The sequence below is a fragment of the Octodon degus genome, unplaced genomic scaffold (assembly GCF_000260255.1).
Source record: "Octodon degus isolate 3935 unplaced genomic scaffold, OctDeg1.0 scaffold00010, whole genome shotgun sequence".
Classification (NCBI taxonomy): Eukaryota; Metazoa; Chordata; class Mammalia; order Rodentia; family Octodontidae; genus Octodon; species Octodon degus.
Window position 1 is genome coordinate 14,829,445 of NW_004524586.1, and position 6,237 is coordinate 14,835,681.

Genomic DNA, 6,237 nt, shown 5'->3' on the forward strand with positions numbered 1-6,237 from the left:
ACCTTCTTCTCTTCCCACTTTGTGGACTAGAAACAGGCCTTTCCTGGGCTCCCCTCACTCTTGGACACCCTTCTTGGGGGAGTGGGTTGCCCTCCTTTTTTTTCTGGTCCAAACAGAAGAAATCCTCATCCTGGATTCTGTTGAGAAGATTCAACCCACTGGGGGAAACAACTGAAGACTAATGATCTTAGATGCAGGCTGTTGTCTTTTCTACATGGAAGAATAATAGAGAGTCCCACGTTAAATTGTCTTTTCTAGGACTGGAAAGAGGAGGACAATGTGGAAAATGTGTTACAGGTATTGGACACTCTGGGATGAGGCCAGAAAGATGCAAAGCCCAGCAAAAGGGAAGAGGAACACACAGAACATAAAGGAGGGGGAAGTCTCTGCACATCAGAAAGACTTCCACAAAGGGTATTACTGCTGTCTGGTGGGATGACAAGGTCCACAGGATGGGAAAGCCCATGAGGCCAAGAGAAGTGTGGGAGCCCAGGAGGACAGCAGTGGTGATGATGTAGGACAGACGAGATGAAGGGGATCCTGGCTATTCCTTGACTGTTCCAATGGAGCCCATGGCTAAAGAGCATGACGGAAACATAACTAGATAGTCATGATTTAGGTTGCAACAAGATTTAATATTTAAAAATCTGGGCATAATGGCCCACGTCTGTAATCCCAGCACTGGGAAAGCTGAAAACAGGAGGATCCCTATGAGTCTGAGCTGCATAGTGAGAACCTGTACCAAATACACAAAAGATGTAATATTTAAGTTTTTTAAAAAGGTAATAGTTGTATGGTAAGCTTTAGAATATCTCATACGCACACATTCATTTTGAAACACCAAAGAGAAACCAATTCCATTTGTTATCCCCTGATAAAGATTTTAGGTCATCAAAATGCAAGGTAGGAGTTAGGATTTCTTTTACTTATTAGTGTTTGAAGACTATCTGCTGGGTGGTTGAACTGATGCCACGCATTCAATGTTCAGATGTTCGAAGGATATTTAAAGATAGAGAAAATCTGCCTATGGTAGAAAATGAGAATGGGCGTCATCTAAACTTTAGAGAATCTGAGAAGCTCTGTGGAGTGTGTTTATGCATCTGAGGAGGACTTTCACGGTTGACTTCTCCCACCAGAGGAAGAGCTCTGGGAATCTTGGGGGTCAGGGCTCTGGACACGCTGGATGATGGTTGGTGGTATCCAGGATGCCACTGAGCCTGAGGTGGCCGTGGGGACCCACAGGGGTTTCACCTCACCACGTACAAGTTGTTGCAGTGTTCTTCATGCTGCTTGTCCTGGGCAGTATTGTCCTTCTGTAAATTCAGGCTGCATGAGAAATGTTAAAGCGGAGATCCCTGGGAACGCCATGGAGATGAAGGCCATGATTCTGCAACGAACACTTTCAACTGATTGCAGGTTTGCCCTTTGGTCTTGCAAAGCTGGATTTCAGTGTGTTATGGTTTGTGTCTAGGAGTCCCCCCAAAGCCTCATGCAGTTCATGGGGTGGCTTCTGAAGTTCTGATTAATGATTGTGGGTGTGGATCCTGCACCTGCCCTGGGGCTTGTAATTTGCATTACAGTATAAGGATGGGAGAGAAGCTAGCTAGCTTCCTGAGCTGCTGCCACTCCCTTTGCTTTCTGCTCTTTGCTGCCACCTGGAAAGGTTGCTCTCTGCCATGTGCCGCTCTGCCTTGGAGCCAGCTGAATATGGACTGAAAACCTCCAGTAACTGTGAGCGACATAAACCTTTCCTTCCTTCATTTTGAGTGCAAGGTATTTGTCCCAGGAATGAGAGAGGGGTAACTGAGACACAGTGAGTCTTACAATTTCTCCAGATTATTTATTAGGGACTAGATTATTTTCATAGGGCCCAATATTCTCAGAACTCTGTGGATTAACACACAGTTGATGCCATGTTCATGAAAGTATTGTGTATTTCAGGAGAAATGGACCAATGTGAAAAATCAGAACAAATGTTCATCTAGCTAACTCAAGAAACAGGGATACATAGAAAAGAGTATCAATTTGCTATTGGCACGTAACAATCACCACAAACCTGACAGCTTAAAGCAGCAGGCGCTGTGTGATTGAGGATCTTGGTAGGGCAGCGTCAGAGCACCACCCTGCTTCATCCTCCTCATGGAGCCTCGGAAAGCAGGAAGCATGGCGCTGTCCAGTATCTGGCTTTTTTTGGTGGGGGAGGATTAAACTCAGGCCCTTGCATTTGCCAGGCATGCACTGAGCCATCTCCCCGGCCCCCCTTTCAGGGTTTTTTTTTTCTTTTATATGTGGCTTGATGGTGGAGAATCTTCTCCAAGTGCATTCAGGTTGTGGGCACAAAGAAGTTCCTCGTGGATGAATTGAGCCCTCAGTTATTTCACTGCCTGTTATCCCAATCTGCCTGCAGGTCTCAGGGCTCCACACCTCCCTAGCACGCAGACCCTCTGAGCACAGCTGCCTACCTCCAGATCAGTGTGTCTGCACGTAGGCATGAACAGAGGAAGGACGCCTTCTTCCTTACCATGTAATGTGCCCCAATCCTGGGAGTGACACCTCCTCACCTTAGCCACTGTCTATGGGTATGAGCAAGTCACTGTTCCTGTCCACATTCGAGCAGAAGCAGGGTTTGTGAGCATAGGGTCTCCACTGGGGCTCACCACCATCAAGTGCCCACAGGGAGCACTTACTTATGAATAGGGAATAAAAAAGAATGACATTTGTGTGTTTCGGTGTGTGAATGTTAGATTGTGTATGTGTGAGTACATGTGTGTGTTGTCTGTGTTGTCTTTCAATAAAGCACTAGATAATCGTATACTGGAAAAAACAAGAAACAGTCTCTGATTTTTTTCATTTTCCCTGATATTATATATGCATGTATGTATACATGTATCTTCAACATGGTCTCACTACCCAGCTCAGACTCCTAGTGATCCTCCCGTTTTCAGCCTCCCAAGGGATTATAGGAGTGTGCCACCATGCCCAGTCTTAGTCGTGTTTCAGTGCACCCCAGGGACAGGGCCAGCACAGCACGCCAGGGATTGAAACCCGGCCACTGCGCTCTGCCTAAGCAGGCACTTTAATCCGCTGAGCTATCTCGCTGGCCCTTTCCCCCAGGTTTTTAAATTAAAAAATAAAGTGACGGATGAGACAAAAAGAAAGCTGATGCACATGGAAAAAGTTTCAGAAAATTCAACATTTATATGACAGAAATCCAAAGAGCATGGGGACAAAGTATTAGTAATAGAACACTTCTTAGATAAAAAAATGTTTTCTCCTGTGTCTTAGTTTCTTTTCCCATTGCTAAGACAAAGTACCTGATGCCCAAAGTTAAAGGGAAAATGTTTGTAGAGGTTTCAGTCCATAATCAGCTAGCTCCAAGGCTGGGGCGATTAGCAGACAGGCATTGAAAATGAGAAACGGTTCACAGTGGGCAGAAAGGAGCAAAGCAAGTGAGGGAGAGAAGAAACCCTTTTCTTTTTTTTATATTTAAAATGTTACAGCTTATTTGACTTGCTAATGTATTTGAGCTATGATATGTCTCATTTCCTAGCATTGACTATTATAGCTCGCGATCATCTCAGAACTAACTCAAAATCTTGTCTCTTTATTTATATTGAATTTGAATTATTTACTTTTCTGTTTGTATCAAAATTGTATAGCTCTTTAAAAGTAAGTATTTGAGAAAGCAAGTTTTATAACAGACAGATTTGAATGCTTTTCCTTTTCTGGGAAATATTGAAGTTAGGAACCTCACGCCAATAGTACCCAATGTAACAAACTGGTTTTGAAATTATCATTTTTTTTAGGGTTGGAGTTACTACAGTACTATATTAGAATATTTTGCTGAATTCACACACCTACAATATTTAAATGACAATGGAATACCCTTCTCTGACAAAATTAAACAAAAAGGGGGATACAAATGAACAACCATTTTGTATCTGTATATTCAAATAATTAGGATAGATATACAGCTGCATTCTCAATTCAGTGAATAGAGAAATTTATTCTAATAGTGTTTGTGGATGGGATATCATGTCTGCATCTTGTACAATGAATAACCACGAAAGCAACAATGTGCAATGTATTAATTATTGAAACTGTGCTAGTAATTGGTTTTGAAACTGTCTCATTGCTATTTGTTTCTCAATAAAATTATTTTTTTTAAAAAAGCCCCTTTCTGACCCATGCACTATATCCAGGCTCCTGGGAATATGGCAGTGTCCAACTAATCAAAGCACTGATTCTGTAATCCCACACCCTTAATCCTAGCATTGCACCTTGAATGCACCACACACTCTGTATTCAGCCACCTCTGAAACGACCCCACCTTTGACTGCACGAGGCTTGGGGGGGACATTAAGCACCAGCCATAGTATCCTGTAACATAAAATTTTACATAGAATAAGCTTGCAGGCTCTTAATAATAAGCACTACAGCAACAGTGTCTGATTTACATAAACCTACTAGTGATGTCTATGTGGATATGAATCCTATCATCCAGACGGGGAGGAAGACAAAGTTACTTGAACTACCACTAATAAGAAATCAAGCTTGGGGGGCCGGCCAAATAGCTCAGCGGATTAAAGCACCAGCAAGCAGGTGCAGGGGCTGGGAGTTCAATCCCTGGGCCTGCTGTGCTGGTCCTGCCCCCAGCCTGGGGTGCGCTGAGATAGCAATTGAGACTGGGTGTGGTGGTGCACACCTGTAATCCCAGCTCCTGGGAGGCTGTAAACAGGCGGATCACTATAAGTCTGATGTAATAGTGAGACCCTGAATACTTTGTACACCTTTCCCTAAAAAATACCAAAAAAAAAAAAAAAGAAAAAAAAGAAAAAGAAATCAAACTTTATTTCAAAATATTAGAACACAACAGAACACCATCTACAAAATACTGAGAAAAAGTACAATGGCACTGAAGACACCAATCTTGTTATTTTTGCTTCTGGGTCCTCATCTTAAAAAAAAAAAAAAAAAAAAAAATCCCTCACAAATGAATTTAAGTAAACAGAAAAATAAATAAATTATTTCAAGAAGTCATAATTAATTGCATAAAAATCTAGAGTTGGAAAGTATCAAAATTCTAAGGCTAAAATAGTATTAATGTGATAATAGAGTGATAAATGTCAAAAAACAATATAAGGTGACAGAAGTAATTGTTTGAATGTAAAAGTCCCCTCTTGAAAGGTGAGTAGAAAAGTGAGGGGAAAATGTGTTTACTTTTTTATACTGTGAGTTGAAGAAAAGTATCAACAGGACTGGTTAACAAAGATGTAAAACAACCAAGACTCAATAAGAAAACCACAAAACCTGTGTGAACTATCTATATGAAAGATCCAGAATTATCAAGAATCACTCCTTTGTTTAAATAAATCTACCAATTCACTGTAACACCAGTAAAACTCCCAACAGGACTGGGCAGGGTATGTGTGAGGGAAATCGTGGACGGGATTTAGAGTTCGCCCCCAGAACCCTGGGCAGAGCTACATCCCCCACTCCTTTGTTCATACTTTATTTCTGAGACAGGGTCTCACCAAGTCATTAAATTGCCCATTCTGGACTCAAATTTAAAATACCCCTGCCTTGACTTCTGGCAGTACTGGGATTGCAGGCACGTGCAGTATCCCTGGCTCCAGAATATTTTATGTGATGAAGAATTCTAGCGTTTTTTTTCAACAAAATATTCAGACTTGCATAAATAATAGGAATGAGGGGGGTTCACAAAGCCAAACCCAGGACATATGAAAGAACAATGTTTCAGTAGCACAGAGATAAATTTGCAAAGCAAGCTAGAACGCCTTTAAACAGAGTCATGACATTCAGATTAATGTGAAAGGAATGACCTTGCTGGGATAACTGTTCATTTTGGCAAAATATAAATTAGACACGTGCCTCAATTAAGTTCAAAGGGATTTAACTTTATCATAATATCATAAAATGGATGAAAAATACATTGCAGAAACGTTCATACCATCTGAGAAATGGGGAGACCCGTGTGAAGATTAAGCCAGGAGCTAAACCCATAACGGAAAAGATTGCAACACTGAGCTGTGTGAACTGTCACACTGCTCAGGATCAAAAATAAAATAGAAAAATTACAAATTATCACTTGAGAGAATTTAGATCTTAAAACATGAAAGCAGAGCTTTTACAAACTGATAAGGAACAAAAGCTTTAAGAGAGATGTCAAAATGGATGGAGAGATGAATGGATAATTGGACAAATAGATGCTGAAAC